Source organism: Macaca nemestrina, chromosome 5 (assembly GCF_043159975.1).
Source record: "Macaca nemestrina isolate mMacNem1 chromosome 5, mMacNem.hap1, whole genome shotgun sequence".
NCBI classification, from domain to species: domain Eukaryota; kingdom Metazoa; phylum Chordata; class Mammalia; order Primates; family Cercopithecidae; genus Macaca; species Macaca nemestrina.
The window spans coordinates 38,770,438-38,790,369 of NC_092129.1; the positions used below are offsets into that span (position 1 = coordinate 38,770,438).

The following is a 19,932-nucleotide window of genomic DNA, read 5'->3' on the forward strand; positions in this document are numbered from 1 at the left end:
TTGCTTAATGGTTCTATCAGATTGTATATATAATAAATATAAATCTGGAGAAAACTTCTTCATACTTAGGGCTGCCATATACCATTGTGCAATTTGGACACAGTACAACTCTAAGTGGGTCATTCTCATTTGCAGACAGCAGACGTTTGCTTATTTATAAAGCAAATTTTCCAGAATATGACAATACTAATCTTGAAGAAAAGGCAGCTTTTTCTAATTTGCTCAAAGGTACATTGGGCAACTGATGGGGCTGTTCAAATTCTCAGCTCCCTTTAAATCACACCAACGTCGCATCTATTAGTTTGGCCTATGCCTGTCTTTGAACTGCCCAGCTACATAGAATGAGCACTGTTCTTCCTTTGATCAGCTATTTTTCCAAATAAAGTATTTTTAACTTAAAACTCTCCCTCAGTCCGATTGCCCTGACCCTTGGATTGAAGCCATTAACAAAAAGCTGTTCAATGATTAACCCTTTCCTTGAGATTAACCTGCCTTTGATACCATAAAGTCAGAAGAAGTTGCTTGATCATACATGACAACAAGCAGTAGCTATTGGGTTGGGAGCTCTGGTCCACTTTCATTACATGGCCTTTGTTTGTGAGACAATGAGGAGGACACTGCACAGAAAATGACTACTTTCCAAGTTTAAATAATCTGAATAACTCAGGGAAAATTTGGAGCACAAAGCTTACTGAAATGTGAAACCTCATGCTCAGCTTCTGAAGATGAACTCCTTACATTTCAGTGCAGGTGGACATGTTAGAGCTTGTCGTGGGCTTTTATTTTCTTCTAGGCTGCCCAGGATCGGAAGACCCTTCCTGTGTTGGGAATCCCCCTCCGCAAGGAAGAACCTGTCTCCTAAGCAGAAGCTGGAAAAGCCTGATACTCCCTTTTCTCACTTAGGACCAGGCTCTGCCAAGCAGTTCATACACCTTGGATTTTGCATCAGAAGCTGTGGCACAAAGTAGCAGGATGTACAGGCCCCACCTTCCAGCGAGGATGGTGGCAGTGGCTCTGGCCAAAATATTTAATGTCAGAGTTGCTAGATATATGCTGTTAGGTATGTGCTCAGGGGTGGCTAGATTAGATCAAAGCAGCATTTGGGGAGTTATTCTTGACTACAGTTTCCAAGTCGGAGTTGGTTTCTGTTGCTTTAAACTGAGAACTAGGAATGACACCGGACTCAACTAGATAAGTCCTTTTTTGTGTGTGCAGAGGCAGATTAATCAGAAAGCTAATGAAGTTTAAGCTGCAGGGCCCCTCACTCACTCCAGCCCTTCCAAGGCCCTGGGAGGCACCCAGCAATGCATTTATATAATGATATGTTTTGTAAAATTTGCTAAAATGAAATAACTGCAATCAGTTAAGACCACTAATGTTTTGCACCTGGCCAGCAACATCTCATTTCCTTTGTGTCGTGTGACATAAGGGTGGCCATGGAATATTTGGGATCTGACTTAAGATCAGTTAAGTTTGAAAAATATTTATTTTTGTATTTTTTTTTTTTTTTAGACAGAGTCTCACTCTGTCACTCAGGCTGGAGTGCAGTGGCACAGTCTCGGCTCATTACAACCTCTGCCTCCCGGGTTCCTGATTCTCCTTCCTGAGCCTCCTGAGTAGCTGAGATTACAGGTGCACGCCACCACGCCCAGCTCATTTTTTTTTTTGTTTTTTTGTATTTTTAGTAGAGATGAGGTTTCACCAGGTTGGCCAGGTCATTCTCAAACTCCTGACTTCAAGTGATCCACCTGCCTCAGCCTCCCAAAGTGCTGGAATTACAAGCATGAGCCACTGTACTGGCTCTGGTTTTGGTTTCTTACAGATGGCTCACAAGCACTTAACTAATGTGCAGTTAAGCTCTCACTAGCTCTCTTGGTATAGAAAGGACTTCCAGGAATTCTTTTGCTCCTCACTATGCCATCTCATGCCATACATATCCCACATTATCACTCACGTGGCACAAAGATGGAAAAGCACAGGGCTAGAGGCTATCTCTCAGTGTGAACCTGTCCTACAGCTCCCAGGGCCATGGCAGAGGGCCATGCTAGAGGACAGACTGGGTTCTCTGATTTTCTCTATATAGAAAGTAATGTCACAAAAAAAAAAACATTGTGTTGTGAAAAAAAGACCAAAATGTATTCAATCAATAAATGAAGGGAAGAAAGTATTATGGAAGTGTATCAGGTAATTCCTGGATTATGCAATTTTTATAATACTCAGCAGCTTTTTATCATTTGTAATTTACTGCCAGGCATGGTAGCTCATGCTTGTAATCCCAGCACTTTGGGAGGCCAAGACGGACAGATCACTTGAGCCCAGGAGTTTGAAACCAGCCTGGACAATATGGTGAAACTTTATCTACAAAAAATACAAACATTAGCTGGGCATGGTGGCACATGTCTGTAGTCCCAGCTGCTTGGGAGGCTGAAGTAGGATTTCCTGATCCTGGGATGCAGAGGTTTCAGTGAGCTGAGATCATGCCACTGAACTGAGATCACACCACTGCACCTCAGTCTGGGTGGCAGGGCTATATAGACCCTGTCTCAATTTTTTAAAAATTGTAATTTATCAAAATACATATTCACTTTCTTTTTTTTGTATTCTCATTTTTTAAAACAGAGTCCCCAAATTTTATAAACATCAGGCCCCACAAAACTTGGATCTGCCCCTATGAATATGTTGGAGAAGTTCTTTCCAGATGACCATGTTTACTAAAAACCTCATACCTCCATTCAGTCTTCCCCATCCCCACCGCTGCCACTCTCTAAATCCGGGCCACCTTATAATCTCCCACGGGGAGAGCTGCAATAACCTCTAACAGGTCTTCCTGTGGGTATTCTTGCTTTCCCAAGCCCATTTTCCATAGTGGTGCCAATATTTTTTTTCTAAAATCTAAATACTTAAATGGTTTCCAGTTGTTTTAAACTTTTCTCCAACTTCTAATTGTTCTTAGGATTGGCCTAAATTTCTTCACAAGGCTTAAAATGCCCCACAGGGTCTTGCATGGTCTGATCCCTCCAGGTCCATCTCTTGCCACTTCCTGACTTGCCCTCTGCAATCCGAACTATATGGTGGAGATGCCAATCATCGCCTCATTAACCTGATATTGTTTTAGACACTCTTGTCTCACATCGTATTGTGGTTCCCATCTCCCCACCCACTCCTGCCCCCCACCAGCCTCCAGCAAAACTAAATTAACCAGGAGTAGATGACTCATGCTCAGGGAGCCGATAGGACAGGCTAGGGTGCCCTCTTTCAGAACCTTTGCCTCTCTGATTAGGTTAGGGATTGTTACATCAATCAGAGTTTGGTGCAGGAACTTTTAGTAGGAAGAAATTTAGCACAGAGAATTGGGTGCTTCTATTTTCATTGGAAAGCCTGAAAGATTCCAAGCATTCAGGAATGACTCCCAGAATAATACAGAGCTGACTCATCAGCTGGGCTCCTACATCTAAGCTGCCCAATAGAGCCATGAGTTCAGGAATGCATTGTTTAAACCCAGAGATCAGATCATTTCTGCTCCCATATCTGCATTCTCTAGGAAGCTGTAGATACTGGAATGCCACCTCAGGAAAATCTCATATCTGCCTGATTCCCTAGGACAGCAGAAACTCTCCAAAGAGGAAAACAAAAAACAGAATACAAAAACACTCCCTTCATATTCATCTTCGTGCAGGTGCATCTAACTGATATCTACAACCCTATTGCAAGGAAACCTGGGAAATGTAGCTTTCTAATCTCTCCAGTGGGAGGGAAGGCAGGATGGAAGTTGAGAGGGTCACGCTGCTGTATCCAGCATCATAGCGAATGTTTGTGTTAATAGATCATATGAGCTGGGGCTTCAGGTCAGGGCCCTAGCAGGCCAAAGCTTGTGTAAGCCGAAGTTATAATAGCAGGAGCAAAAGGGACATGCATAGTAAAAGAAGGGTGAGTGCTGGACAATGGAAACTCACAGAGTGAAGCAGAAGCGAGACTCTATGGCCCCATGACAATGGTCTTGGCTTCAGGTTTTCTATGAGGCCTGGCTGTGGGTTTTTTTGTTTTTTTGTTTTGTTTTGTTTTTTGATGGAGTTTCACTCTTGTTGCCCAGGCTGGAGTGCAATGGCAGAATCTCAGCTCACTGCAACCCCCACCTCCAGGGTTCAAGCGATTCTTCTGCCTCAGCTTCCCGAGTAGCTGGGATTATAGGTGCCCACCACCACACCCACGCCTGGCTAATTTTTTGTATTTTTAGTAGAGATGGGGTTTCACCATGTTGGCCAGGCTGGTCTCGAACTCCTGACCTCAGCTGATTCACTCCTGACCTCAGCTGATTCACCTCCCAAAGTGCTAGGATGACAGGCATAAGCCACTGCATCTGGCCCTGGCTGTGTTTTACACTTGCCCTTCTATGCTGAGGGACTGACTGATATCCTCTTTTCTATCCCCCCTCAGTCCCTACCCATCCCCATTTGCAAGGCGCTTCGGTCTTCTCTGACCTTCCCTCCCCCAGAACTGGGCCAAGTGCTCTCCTCTCTGCTCCCAGGGCACATATTGCTCTCACGGATGGAGCATTAAACAGAGAGTGCTGTGATAATTCACAAATCTGTTTTCCCTATTAGTGTGTCAACACCGTGAGCGCACCTTGTTCATACTCCTTCAGAGTTTGGCATGGTGTCTGAAACCTTGAGTTGTTCACTAAATATGTATTTAAAGAAATCCAGAAGAAAAGGAGGAAGGAGAAAAGGGTATACTCAACCAAACTTCCAATCAAATTATGTTGTTTCATTGCAGCATGCTTTTGAAAGTAGGGTCTAGGACTAGTCTTGGTTCTAATTCTGGCTGTACCACTTGCAAGCTCTAGAATCTCTTTAATGCCTCAATTTCCTTTTTTCTAATAGAGAAGGACAAGCCATCTCATAACCTTCTTGTGAGGATTAAATGAATTAATATATAGAAAGTATTTAGAACAGTATCTGACCATAGTCATCTGCAATAAATAATAGCTGTTGCTGCATCCAAGGGACTCCATAGAAGTATAAAGAAATAATAGAAAAAATGCTGGGACAGGGTCCAGTGGCTCACATCTGTAATCCCAGCATTTTGGGAGGTTGAGGTGAGTGGATCACTTGAGCCCAGGAGTTCAAGATCAGCCTGGGCAACATGGTGAAACCCCATCTCTACAAAAGATACAAAAATTAGCCAGTTGTGGTGGTGCATGCCTATAGTTCCAGCTACTCAGGAGGCTGAAGTGGGAGGATCACCTGAGCCTGGGAGGCAGAGGTTGCAGTGAGCCTCGATCACTCCAGTGCACTCCAGCCTGGGCAACAGAGTAAGACCCTGCATCAAACAAGAAAAAAAAAGGAAAAAAAAAAAAAGAGAAAAATTATTGGTTCAGGAGTAAGAGAATATAAATTCTAATGTTGGAACTTTGTTATCCATGACTTTGGACAAGTCTAATAATCCCTTTAGGTTCAGTTTCATCATCTCTAAGGCAGGGAGACATATACTTCCCTCATATAAAGCTGTCAATTGCTTGCCCAGAAGCCAAGCTCTCTCCTTTTGGCAATATTCCTGTAATTTTTTTTTCAGGGTTGGGGCAAGGGAGGATTGCGTATTGCGTACTGATTTGATGTACCTGCCAATTAATGTTTACCTCCCTCTACCTGCAATGACAATTAGATATTCTATCCCAAAAATGAGAGTCTTGAGAGGTAGCATTAGAGTACACCTGAATAGAACAGCCATGCCCAGTGGCAGAACTCAAAAAATACCATCTATTTATCAGTTTCTATGACCTGTTTCTCCTGAGTTATTCTGTTTTTTGCCCAAGACTTCATTCTTCTTATTTTTCCCTTCAGTTCTATGAACCACTCAAAGGCCAAGCAACAAATTCATTTTTAGCTAGTGTGACCCAGAGTGCAAAGATTCTCTAACATAAACTCTCTCAAAGGATTTTAGTTAAGATAAAATCAGTTGAAGTATTTGAAAACATCTTAAAAACTATTAAGGTGCTATATAAATATGAACTATTCACCAAGGCAACAGCAATACAACTGTAGAAGAGAATCAAGTTAATGCTTAGTCCATTTGTTTATCCATTCAAACCATGCTCTCCCTTTCTAAATAAGGATAGAAGCAGCATATGACAGGAGACTGGCAACTGAAACAGTGGTGAAAAACCAGAAAGGTCCAGGCATCTCCAGTTTTTACAATAGCATGGCCTGACTCAGCATTTCATAGAGGCCCATACACAACTGGAGGCCCCCGGTGAGATCTTTTAACTCCAGGTGAAAATCCGGGGCTGCCCTTACTTCCCAGGAGTGGTGAGACAGCTACCAGGAGGAGAAAGGGCAAGTATAAAGGACTGGAGTATATTTCCATTCTTCAGGCTCCATCTTCAGAGAGTCTACTCCATGACATGGCATTTGTCAAAGTCGCGATCCTTCTCTCCCTGTTGTGAAAGAGAGCCGATATATGAAAGCTGAGAGAATCAACTTCAGCATGAAAATAGGACGGGACTTGCTAGGACAGAGCTTCCAAACTCATCTTCTGCAGAGCTTGTATGACCATTGAGATGTTAATAGATATTCTGTGGAATTAAAAAATGAGGAGGCTGTTTCATCGTTCAAAAAGTTTGAGAAATTCTTCACATTATATGCTGTTCTCAGGACATAAAAAAAGTTTCATGTCTAAGAAATTTTGCATGTGTAAACAGTTTTAGTGTAGATTTCCTCACACTTTTAAATTTTGGATTCTTAATTTCCCTGCCCCCCCCCAAAAAAATGCTGCTAACGTTTAAATGAACACAGTTTGGGAAATCTGCATTGAGTCATTCATGGGAGTGGGGTAGCTCTGCTCACAGCAGGCCACAAACCTGAATTTTCTCTTGTCTGCTGCCCCCTTTTGATAGATGGAGGGAAGAACAGGCTTCCAGTGCAATGGACAGAGGAGGGAGACTTCAAGTTGGTAACAGAGTCTATCAGGGAAAGAGAGAGTCACTTGAATCCTCAGGACTGCTCCTGTCAACTGCTCTGTACAGTTTTTGCGACCTATTAGCTGCTTGTTTGTGCTCTATCTATGCCTGCCCAGGTGTGTTTGGGCCCTAGAGGAAAGGGGGCGCAGGCGTTCATTTAGAAACTTATCCCTCCCTCTAAATATTGGATGCTTACCATGTGCCTGGTGCAATGCAGGGAGATACAAAGAGAAAGATAAGTGAGACATTCTTATCGAAGGACCAGACACTCTTCCAGGCTGACTATATTCATTACACTTGTGCCTGACCTTTCTTTGACTCTAAGATTCTTCCTTTCTAAATGTGAATCTGAAAGACTGAAGTCTTTGATCTAAGATCGCTTTCTTCTTATCACATCACATCCAACAACCAACTTTTCACAGCTTCCCAGATCCCAAATTCTGTTTAGTAAGGACACTTTTTTTGTTGTTTTTAGTTATAAATGGCCTCTTCAGGTTCATATTTTCACTATGTCCAGAATTCTTATTTTATTCTGTTTTTTGCTGACATTGGAGGCAGAGTCTGTGTCACAGAATACACTACTTGGGGTTACCCTGGGCATGGAAGGGTATTCACTTGGGGAAGAAATTTTAATGGAATTCTTAATATCTAGAGCTGTCACTATTCTGTGATGGTTCACAAGAAATAGAACACTTAAAAATTTCTACAGAAAAAAAGGCAAAGGTCATGAGACAGTTTTTAGCACTTCCATCCCTTTCCTGGCTGCTCTAACTTTACAGCAACTTGTAAGTGGCAATTAAGGATTTTTTCCTAATTCTAGAGTCTTGCCCCACTTCAAAGCAACACAGAGTGGCCTAGACAGGCTGAGGTACTTTGCCACTTTAGTCATCATCAATATATGGTATTTACTGATGAGAAGTAAAGTGGTAGAAGAAGAAAAAATCTTCAGTCATCCTGGGCACTTGGAAATCTGTTCTCAAAACAGCTTACTGATTCTGGGGATCTGGAAGCTCTGATGTGCAGATGAGCCTTTCAAATTCCTTACTGTTGGAGTTCCTATCTAGGACTCACTGGCTGGATGAAAACTGTTCTTTTTTATTGCTTTCTGAATGTCTGCTAGACCGGCGTAAGCAACACCTTATATCTGCCTTCTGAAAAAGGTAGAAGAACTGGGACCTATCCACCTCGCTGGACAGCTCAGCAGTGACAGCGGCCTCTCCTAGACCCTGTCCCGAGTGCTCCACCAACAAACTCACCAGCAACCAGAGTCTAGCCTCTCCCCAAACTTCACCTTCATCATAATTCATTTTAAGCCCTTCCACAACCCAATCAACTCTATGGATAATTGATATTATCCATAGGATGTGGATTATCCAATGGATAATAATTTGATCTCATGCGAACTGCACTTTCCTCTTCTCAAAATGATCCTTCTACCCCTTAATTAAACATTTGAGAGTGAAAGAAGAGAAAACCCAGGTTCAAAGATTGATAAGTCGAAGAAAGCTAAGAAAAAGGAGTTAGCAAACATGTTAATCAAAGAGTGAGCACTTTTCAGAAGAACAACATTGAGATACCTTTCTTCATTGGATTCCAGAAGACTATTTCCGGGACGAGGAGATCTGCATTTTTCTAAAGTCTTCTACCCACAGCCTAACCATTCTAGGGCTTTAAAAGATTTTTTTTCTGATGTGCAGTCATAATTGAATACATAAAATGATTCCTGATCATTTCCTCTCTTCAGCTTTATAATGACATCACTAAGAATTACAACATGTAAGGACTGAAAGTGACCTCAGAGACCGTCTACCCCTTTTGACAGATAGAGAAATTGAGCCCCGTCCGTGGTTAAGTGGTTGGCCACATAGTGACTTACTCAGTGGCTTTAGTTTACAAAGTGAACCGCCAACTATTAGGTAGTAGAATTACTACTTTCATGTTACCTTTAATTTTTAAAATTATCAAAAACATTAGTTAAGTCTGTATCACTTGTGCTGCAGAATCTCAACTGGTGCTACTGTGGCCTGGACCCTACAGACGCAATTCTCACGTTGCCTCACCCTGAGAAAGGACTGACAAGGGAATCTGCTTGTCCAAGTTCGAGGAGTTGGTGAAGAATAGGCCAAAGGCCGGGCACGGTGGCTCACGCCTGTAATCCCAGCACTTTCAGAGGCCAAAGTAGGCGGATCACCTGAAGTCAGGAGTTCGGTACCAGCCTGGCCAACATGGTGAAACTCTGTCTCTACTAAAAATGCAAAATTAGCTAGGAGTGGTGACACACACCTGTAGTTCCAGCTACTCAGTGGGCTGAGACAGGAGAATCACTTGTACCCGGGAGGCAGAGGCTGCAGTGAGCCGAGATCACGCCACTGCACTCCAGCCTGGGCAAGACAGAGTGAGACTCCGTCTCAAAAAAAAAAAAAAAAAAAAAAAGAATAGGACAAAGATGAATATCAAACACCACTAAATATAAACTATAATCTTACTATGATCTTTCTATTCCTTATCCTCAATGATACTTTCTATTTTCTTCTATACATGGCAAAATATTTATACACCATAGTAGGCAATTATAAATGTATAGTATATCCACATTTGCCACCATTAGGGAACTAGATAATTAGTAAATTTTTTGATGACCACTCTGAAATTTTATTTTAACTATCCTAATTCATATGCCTTAGTTAACATATGGTAGGAACCAGAATGAGTATCTTCTGGATTACTCTGGGTAATGAGTGCATTGTGTTGTCATACAATGATGTCCTGAAGAGTAACTGATGGGTCAAATACACAGTCACCTTTGCTCCTTCACTCAGTTGCTTCTAGTTGATGGTCCTTGTGATGGTTAATACTGAGTGTCAACTTGATTGGACTGAAGGATACAAAGTATTGATCCTGGGGGTGTCTGTGAGGGTGTTGCCAAAGGAGAGTAACATTTGAGTCAGTGGGCTGGGAAAGGCAGACCCTCCCTTAATCTGGGTGGGCACAATCTAATCAGCTGTCAGTGCAGCGAGAACATAAGCAGGCAGAAAAATGTGAAAAGAGAGACTGGCCTAGCCTCCCAGCCTACACCTTTCTCCCGTGCTGGATGCCTCCTGCCCTCAAACGTTGGACTCCAATCTTCAGTTTTGGAACTTGGACTGGCTCTCCTTGCTCCTCAGCCTGCAGACAGCCTATTGTGGGACCTTGTGATCATGTGAGTTAATACTTAATAAACTCCCCTTTATTTAGATGTATAGATCTATTCCATTAGTTCTGTCCCTCTAGAGAACACTGACTAATACAGTCCTCAACATTTTGCTCATTTACACCATGAAAGAATTTGAAAAGCTCTTTTTTTCTCTCTTTTTTTTCTTTTTGAGATGGAGTCTCACTCTGTCGCCCAGGCTGGAGAACAGTGGTGCAACCTCGGCTCACAGCAACCTCCACCTCCTGGGTTCAAGCTATTCTCTTGCCTCAGCCTCCTGAGTAGCTGGGATTACAGGCACACACCACCATGCCTGGCTAATTTTTGTATTTTTAGTAGAGATAGGGTTTCACGATGTTGACCAGGCTGGTCTTGAACTCCTGGCCTCAAGTGATCCACCCACCTTGGCCTCCCAAAATGCTGGGATTACAAGCGTGAGCCACCACACCTGGCCAAAAAACTCAAAAACTCCACACATCTTCACACATTTTAAAGATGGCATCTAAGTATTTTATCATAAGTTAAAATAGTTGCAGAGTCTATATTTTCCAAGGTACTGTATAATGCATATTCCTTTATTATATGCATCAAAGCAAGGAAGTACAGATCCAATCTGTAGATAACATCTGCTACATATGCTAATCAGCCTTGGTGTCAAACCAAGTGTCAAATAATACTTATTTTCCACCAGCAAATTTTTAAGTTCAGATACAAACATACATGTGCATCTTCTGTGACAGTATCCTCATTTTTGAATTCTTACTCTAAAATAAATTGATGATAACTGGAATGAAGGAAGGAAGGGAGGGAGGGAGGGAGACTCACTATGAGTTGGAATTGAGACCTGAAGTTTGCAGGAGGAGCAAGCAGGCCCAACCCCCAACTTATACTGAAAAATGGTGAAAAAGCAACTAGAGCTGTCAGTCTATGAAAAACATGGAGGGACCCTACGTGCATACTACTAAGTGAAAGAAGCCAATCCGGAAAGGTTACATACTGTATGGTTCCAAAGATGACTTTCTGGATCAAGTAAAACTATGGAGAGGTTAAAAGGATGAGTGGTTGCTAGAACTAGGGAGGAAGGTGGGATGGACAGGCAGAACACAGGGGATTTTTAGGGCAGTAAAACTACTCTGGATGATACTATAATGGTGGATACATGTGTTTAAACATTTGCCAAAATCCACAGAATATACAACAGCACGGGTGAACCCTAATGTGAGCTCTGGACTCTGGATGATAGTGATGCATCAATGTGGGCTCACTAATGTTAGCAAATGGACTTCTCTGGTAGGGGAGATGAATAAAAGAGATTGTGCCTGTGTAGTGGGGGTGGGTGGTATATGGAAAATCTTTGTACTTTTAGCTAAATTTTGTAGTGAACCTAAAATTACTCCAAAAAAAAAAAAAGTATATTAAAAAAAAAAAAACAAACCTGGACTAGATTTGACCAGGCTCAATCTGAACTAGTCCATCGATGTCTTGCAGGTGGTGTGACACCAGACTAAATCACTCTGGCTTGGGGAACTACAATAATGTAGTGCCAATAAGACAATGGTGTCTATCACAGTAGACGACTCAGTCTACTGTCTGCTCTGCTACACATAGTAGACACATTGTCTTGCTGGCACCAAACAAGAAGGCCAACCCCTCTGGAGTGGGGATGCAGCTCCACGCAGCAGGTGGCAGTTCCCACGATCATCCTGAGAAGGGGCAGATCTGAAACCACAAATGAAAATTTCAAGATTGGGGGAAGAAACTGGGTGGGAAGGGAGAGAAATGTTTCATTCTTTGGGACTTTAGAGAAGAAGGGTTCAAGAATCAGGGTCAAGGTTTCGCCCAGGGAATTGCTGCTGGAGGCCCAGCGGTGAGAGGGGCTGGCTCCTGGATGTGGAGGCAGGCGAGTGGCTGCAGGGAAGGTGATATGAGGCCAGCCCTGGGTCTCTGAACTGAGAGCTGCTGTAAGTTGTTCTCTGTGTCTACACTGGATGTAGATTTGCCAAAGCTGGATTGTGGGGAGGTAAAGCAAGGGTCTGTGCAGGTCCTCATGACAAAAGCTGGGAGAGCTGAGCAGCTGCCCTGCCTTGAAGGGCCGAAGGTCAGGCCCTCTCTCCTCCTCTGTAAGTGCTTCCTGCTGGCCAGCCCGCTGACTCACAGAAGGGCCTCACAGACTGCAGCTCTCCACCCCTCTTTTTCCTACACTCCATGTTGTCTACTCCCCAATCCCCACTTGTAGCCTAAGTGGGAACATAAGGCCATTAAAGACAGACAGATAAACCAAAATCACCTGTACAATTAGATAGGCTCTGTGCCTGCGGAAGGGGTGTCAGCCCCTCCCCTGGTGAGTCAAACACACAGACCCTACTTGCACTTTTCAGTGGCCAAAGCAATATTTTTTGCTCAATTTCTGATTTCAGGTCTTTCATGAGTGAATGACAACACCAGATATATGGGGTTCAAATATATCTGGAGATTGAAACATTTGAATATAAAGACTCATCCAAGAACATTTTTCCCTCATCAACTTCATGAATATTGTATGAATTCCACATGAATAGTTTATGTAGACATTGAGTGTGTTGCCCTCCTGGGCTCACGGGGAAACCAGGGCTTAGTGTGCCCTGCCTCGGGGCATTGAGCAGCAGACGGGAAGCAGCAGTGACCTGGTGCTGAGAAAACACGTCTCCTCCTGGCTTTTGTTTTGCCAAAGTCCAGACTGATGGAGGGGGATTGCTCTGGATTGTCCAACTGACGGGGTGAAGAGAGGCCAGTGCTTGGGTTTGTGTTCGTTTCCAAGGGCTGCATAACAAAGCACCACACTCTGGGTGTCTTAAAACAACTGCAATATATTCTCTCATGATTCTGGAGGCTGGAAGTATAAATTAAAGGTGTCAGGAGGGCCCCGCTCTCTCTGAAAATCCCAGGGAAGACCCCTTCCTTGCCTTTTCCAGCTTCTGGTGTTTGCTGGCTGTCCTTGGCATTTCTTGGCTTGTAGACACATCCCTTCAATTGCTACCTTCGTTGTCACTTGGCTTTCTCTCCTTATGTCTGTTTCTTCTCCTCTTCTCTCAAGGATGCCAGTCACACTGGAGTAGGGCCCACCTGCCTCCGGTATGACATCTTACCTAAGTACATTTGCAAAGACCCAATTTCTAAATGTGGTTTTATTCTGAAGTTTTAGGAAACACATGAATTCTGGGGGACATGATTGATATGGTTTGGCTGTGTCCCCACCCAAATCTCATCTTGTAGCTCCCATAATCCCCGCATGCCATGAGACGCACCCAGTGAGAGGTAGCTGAATCATGAAGGTGGGTTTTTCCCGTGCTGTTCTTGTAAGAGTGAGTGAGTTCTCACGAGATCTGATGGTTTTATAAGGAGCTTTTCCCCCTTTTACTCAGCACTTCTCCTTGCTGCTGCCATGTGAAGAAGGACATGTTTGCTTCCCCTTCCATCATGATCGTCAGTTTCCTGAGGCCTCCCCAGCCATGCTGAACTGTGAGTCAATTAAACCTTTTACCTTTATATATTACACAGTCTTGGGTACGTCTTTATTAGCAGCATGAGAACAGACAAATACAATGATTCAATCCAGTGTTAGAGCTAAAGAGTCAGAAGCAACCCTTTCACAAATGGGGCTTTGAGGATTTAGGTAGAAGACTAAGGGTTTTGTGGTACCACAATCACCAAGGACTCCAACTGTGTCCCCCATGGGGCCCTGGAGGTGCCAGGGCCTGGGTCACCATGGCTATCTGGTGCACTAGAGGGACTTGTACACAAAGCACATGACTACCACCTCAGCAAAGATCCCTGGACCCAAGTATGGCACCAAAGAAGCAAAACCACCCCATAAAGGGACCATGAAGTATGTAATGTAGAGAGCTCCACAGTGACCATTGTAGATCCATGACCAGAGGCTACTTGTCAACACTGTGAACCATGTGAAACCCCCACATCATTCCCCAAACCTGGGAGAAACAGAGTCCCAGATGGCTGAGATTGAATTTTCTGTCAACCAGAGTTTATATGGTTGATTTATAGGAATTCAACAAATGTGACATTTCTTACACCACATGATGTAGAACAGAATTCATAACAACTACACATGAGAAATAATTCCAGGATTTATGTGAATTCTTGGGCAATTCATGGCTGGTCAAAATCCATAAAATTGTATGCCATAGATTGTTTTGACAAGGCCTTAACTCTTTTGGAGAATTGATTGACAGGGCTGAGTGAGGATTTTCTTAAGTGTTGAGTTGGGACAAACCAGTGGATTTTGAAATAACACTTTTTAAAAACCCGTAAAATGCTTCAGGACTGCTGGGCAAACACTGAGTGAGATATTAACAAACATGTCAGAAAACCCAAAGACAACTTTACTTGAGTTTATTGGAGTGATTTTGCTATTTATCCAAGAGCAGCATCATGAAAAGGAAATGACACAGAGGGTGATCTTTAAGGCCACTATCTCAGATTCTGAATGTCTCTTAAAAAATGAACCCTTCTGCAGGAATGCAAGGGCAGCTCCAGTGTCTTCCAACATGGCCATGCTGTTCAAGTTGCAGGCCAAGTAGCAGGAATTGGTGGTCAGGGAAGCCCATGGTGGAAATGAATCAGAAAATCAAGCAGGTTCCAGGCCGGGGGGAAGTGGGAATATTAAGTAGATGGTACCACAGTGACAGATAATTAAGGCCAGAAATGATGCCAACTGATGAAATATCTCAGATGGATTAGTTTCCTTAGGGTTATTGTAACAAAACACTACAAACTGAGCAGCTTATACAACAGAAATTTATTGCCTCACAGTTCTAGGGCTACAATTCCAAGATCCAGGTGTCAGCAGAGCCACAATTCCTTGGAGGGTGCTAAGGAAGGCTTCCAGATCTCTCCTGTCTTCAGGTAGTTCCTTGGCTTGTGGCAGCATAATTCCAACCTTCCCATGGTGTTCTCCCTGCATGTGTCTATCTCCAAATTTCTACTTAAGAACATCAGTCATATGGAGGAGAGACCCACCCTAACCCAGTGATTCCCTCCTCTTAACTAATTGTATCTATATAGATTCTATGCCCAACAAGGTCACATTCTGAGGTACTGGGCATCAGACTTCAATGTATGGATTCTGCAGAGATGCAATTTGAGTGTCTTTGCTTAGGATGACCTTTCTCAGACACTGCACCTGAATCTCTGAGAACTTTAGAAATAGAAGAGGATTTAGGGTCCACTGAAAACCAGAGGACACATAAGATCACCTCCTTAAGCATCTACCTAAAAGGTTTTCAGAAAGGATGGGGTCTGTATTTACACTGGGATTCAAGTCTTTGGTACAGAAGGAACTGGCCCAGGAGCTGTAGACCAGGCTTGCTAAAGCAGGCATGGGCTCATCAACAGTGAGTGTGTCACTCTACTGCACACTCACCCTCCCTCAACTCTGTGTATTCCCTCTCCACCCCCATGGCTCTCCTTTCCACCAAAGCAGGTGAAGGAGAGTGGGAAGAGCAGGGCAAGGAAGCTATTGCTCACTTCCACGAATACAGGAGCTAGACATGGATGGGTTGACTTTAGTAGTCCATGTCTTGCCTGCTGTGATAGATGGGAATTTACCACAGCAACAAAAAACCCTGACTGTCCTTGTGCAGGCCTTGGGGAGCTTGATGTGCACACCCTTCCATAGGCCTGGAAGCTGGGCATTTAAGGCTGGGCACCCTCTTGTCTGGTCCAGATGTGAATCCCACTTGGTCCTTGAAAAAGTGGCCTGGAACCCGAGTGAAGCAACTGCACTGTGGAGGAGGCCTCCAGTGGTCCCAGTGGAGACCAGGAACCCTGTTTAGTAGGAAGATTCAGAGCAAGCCACTGAAGGTTTACAGAAGCACAATGGCCTTGTTTTTGCTCCTCTGATGGTAGACTGCATCCACTGATGAACCGGCAGCTGGATGGGGGAGATGAGGTGTGTTTATGGTGATCCTGGAAAATCAGGGAGGAGCAGGGAGTGGAAACACTTCAAATAACACTCCAAATGAGGCTCTGCTAGCTCCTTTCATTTTCCCTTTTACTCCAAGCTACAGAAGTCCTAAAATGGGAAGGAGAATGGTGAGAAGGAAGAGGACACTGGCCTAGTTAGAGGACGAGATTCATTTTGGTGAAAATTGACATTTTTCCTCTCCTGATGCCTTTAAACCAAACACTGCTCCCCAAAAGCTGGGGCTTTTTAGTCACTTGACCAGACTAAGAAGATTCCAAGACTGAGATGCACAGTGAGTTTGGGGGTTGCCTCCCCAACCTGGAACTCGGCTCACTTGCTGTAGACCCTGGCTCCCATGCCTGGTCCCGAAGGACATCTGGGGAAGATCCCTAACCAACCAACAGGTGGCTTCAGGTGGTGGGGGTGAGCATCCTCAGAAACCGGGGCCTGGTCCTCTTGGAGGGACATCAGGGTGGGGAATACATTTTCTTTTCAGAGACTCAAAGATCCTTTGGGAGGTTGGGGGGAAAGATGCGAGATCTCTCTTTGAAAATATCAGTTTGCGTTTAGGTCTTGCTGCTACAGTACGTTTTCCTCTCCTCCCTCCCAGAAGATAGCCTGGCCTTTGTGTTCCCAGCCAGCATGAAGGACGCTTTGTGTGGCTCTGCAGGAAGTATCCGTTGCCAGGCACCCAGAAGACACCCCTCCTCCTGGCTTTTGTTTTGCCTAGGCCTGGGCTGATGGAGGGGAACTGTGCTGCCTGAGAGGGACAGAGAATGAGTGAGTGCTCCGGGTTGAAAAGATGCAGGCAGCTGTAGGGGAGGGAGGTTTTCAAGAGCTTCCCTCTGGAACTAAGAAGGGAATGGGGCTTCTATGATTTCCACACCTAGAAAGGCAACGCTTTCCCCAACATATCTTGAGTGTTTGGGGGCGGAGGATGGCAGAAATCATGGAGGATTGCATTCGGGTTCATGCAGAATGGCTGCCCCTCCACTCCTCACCCAGTCCTAGTAGAAATTAGAAAGGGACGCCTTAAGCTGGCCCCCTCACACACAGGGGTGGGTGAGCGGAGTGAAGCCTAGATTTCTGTTCCCACTGAATCCTTCACTTACACAAACCTCATCAGCCCACTTCTCTCCACCCAACTCATTGTAGTTATTTTTTATTCTTCTGTGGGATTTTTCAACATGGCTTCAGTTCTCACTATACCACCTCCTGAGTTCTATAACTAAACTTATTTTTATATTCTCAATGTTTATAGCCTTTGTGGGTTTAGTCTCTCTAGCTCTAATTCATTTATTCATGCCATGTATATATATATATTTATTTTTAAAACTGGGATTCACCATGCAACATTTACAATAATATGATTATAAATCTAGGATTCACTGTAGAACTAAAGTAATGCTGTAGGATAAATAAAGAAATGTGCTCACTTGTAACTGAAAGCTATGACACTAGAAGAATAAATACTCCAAATTTTAAAGTCAAACTATATATTTTCTTACACTGTATTAATTGCACAAAATTATGCCACGTTTTATAATAGATTGCTTTATATTTGAACCCTGACTGTCTTTTAGGTAAGTTTGTTTTTCTTATAGTTTCTAATTGCCTTTGTTTTTTCCTATGGGAAGCATAGGGCTTAACCTTTTTGCTAATGTCATTTAGCTTCTTAGTGATATTTGTCAAAGTGAATCCACTGATCTTCTTTGACTTCTTGTTTAATTTGAGCAGGTTGCTTTTTAGATTTGCTGCATAATCTTTATCATGGGTTAGTCTCCCCTTTCTTGTTCTTATACCTTCTTCCTTGGATTCATTTTAAGTTTTGCTGAAGTAGATCCTCAATATTTTTTTAGAAGAGTGATTGGTAGAAGACCTTCTGAGCTATGCATGCCTGAGAATACCTTTATATTGTCTTCATGTTTGAGTAATGATATGGGTTGGCATACAACTGTAGGTTGAAAATAACTTTTCCTCAGAACTTTGAAAGCAAACATCTAGCCGTCAGGACAGAAAATATGATGCCCACCTGATTTTCGTTCCTTTTAGAAAAACTATTTACCCTCCCTGCTCTGCCTTTCAAAATCTTTTAAGCCATTTTATTTATCTATGGTATTCTGAAATGTCATATCTTGATATTAATCTTTCCCCATCTACTAATGTTTCTCAATACTTTCCAATATAAGTTGTTAGATTTTTCTTTATACTTTAGAAATGTTATTGTATAATTTAATTTATTATTTTATCTCCTTTATTTTCTTATTTTCTATTTCTGGAACTCCCCTTGACCAGATTTTGGGTTGATCCTCCACATGTTAGTTATCTACTGCTGCATAACAAATTACGACAAACTTAACAGTTTAAAAACAGACACACACACACGCACACTTACTGTCTCACAGTTTCTGTTAGCTGGTCTGCTGAGGGTCTCAAAAGGCTGCAATGAAGATATAACCTGGGCTGCAGTTTCATAGGAAGGCCTGACTGGGGAAGAATCTGCTTCTAAGCTTGGCAGAAATTTTTTCCCTGCAGCTACAGGACAGATGACCCTAGTTCACTGGAGACTGTTGACTAGCAGCTGCCCTCAACTCCTGGAGGCCACCCCCAGATATCTGCCAATGGGCTTATCAACATGGCTTTCCACTTCTTCAAAGCCAGCTCAGGAGAGGGAATCCTTAGCTCTAGCCTTCTAGTGAGAAAGGGTCTTGTATAATGTAATATAATCACAAAAGTGACATTCTACCATCTTTGTCACAATCTATTAAATAGAAGAGAGTCATGTTCAAGAGATCTTTCATACAACACAGTGGCTATAGTTAATACCAATGTATTGTACTCCTAAAAATTACTGAGAGTGGGGTGGGCATGATGGCTCACACCTGTAATCCCAGCACTTTGTGAGGCCGAGGCGGGTGGGTACCTGAGGTCAGGAGTTCGAGAAAAGCCTGGCTTAACCCTGTCTTTACTAAAAATACAAAAATTAGTCTGGTGTGGTGGTGGGTGCTTATAATCCCAGCCACTCAGGAGGCTGAGGCAGGAGAATTGCTTGAACCCAGGAGGTGGAGGTTGCAGTGAGCCAAGATCGTGCCACTGCACTCCAGCCTGGGCAATAAGAGCAAAACTCAGTCTCAAAAAAACAAACAAACAAAAAAACAAAAGACTGAGAGTACATTTTAAATGTCAACGCAAAAATTAAGTATGTGAGGTAGTACATAGGTTGATATAGACATTCCGCAGTGTTTAAATGTTTCAGGACATCATGTTGTACATGATAAATATATATCTTTTTATTTGTCAATTATAAATAAGTACATCAAAGAAAAAAGTCACAGGTTCTGTCCACACTCAAGAAGAAGGGATTATACAAGGGTATGAACACCAATAGGTAGGAATCATGGAAGGGCCACTGCAGAGTGTATACACGGTACCCCAGTTCTCCTAGTCACCTCCCTCATCCCTACCCTATGCACCTAGTTTTCATTTTTAAACTTTTCTCCCCTTTAATCCATGCCCCATAAGATTTCCTCTTTTTTTGAAGTAAGGAGAAAACGACAATAGGGTAGTGTGATATCCCGGAAGTCTAGTAATGGACATATTTCAAGGGAGAGGAAGTGGTAAACAATGTTAAAACTGCAGTCTGTTTGCTGATGAGTCATGAAAGATAGGGACTGATCATTCACCACTGAATGTAGTGACATGGAATAATTGTGACCTTGGCAAGAACAGTTTAGTAGAAGCCTGTTTAGAGTGGATTCCATAGAGAATGAGAGGAGAGCAACTAGAGTCAGAAGCTATGGACAACTCTCTGGAGGAGTTTTTCTA

The 19,932-nt window shown here is 43.1% G+C and overlaps 1 long non-coding RNA gene across 2 annotated transcripts; it reads left to right on the forward strand.

Moving 5' to 3' along the window:
• The first annotated feature begins 9,763 nt into the window (after positions 1 to 9,763).
• Positions 9,764 to 17,744, forward strand: LOC105465644 (uncharacterized). 2 transcript variants are annotated; one of them, XR_977673.3, is made up of 6 exons: positions 9,764 to 10,154; positions 13,547 to 13,643; positions 14,955 to 15,047; positions 15,868 to 16,092; positions 16,205 to 16,530; positions 16,718 to 17,744. It is a non-coding gene; the product is annotated as an uncharacterized lncRNA (long non-coding RNA). The 2 variants fall into 2 exon arrangements; XR_977674.3 differs by having other exon boundaries at positions 16,211 to 16,530; positions 16,718 to 17,743.
• Positions 17,745 to 19,932: the final 2,188 nt, after the last annotated feature.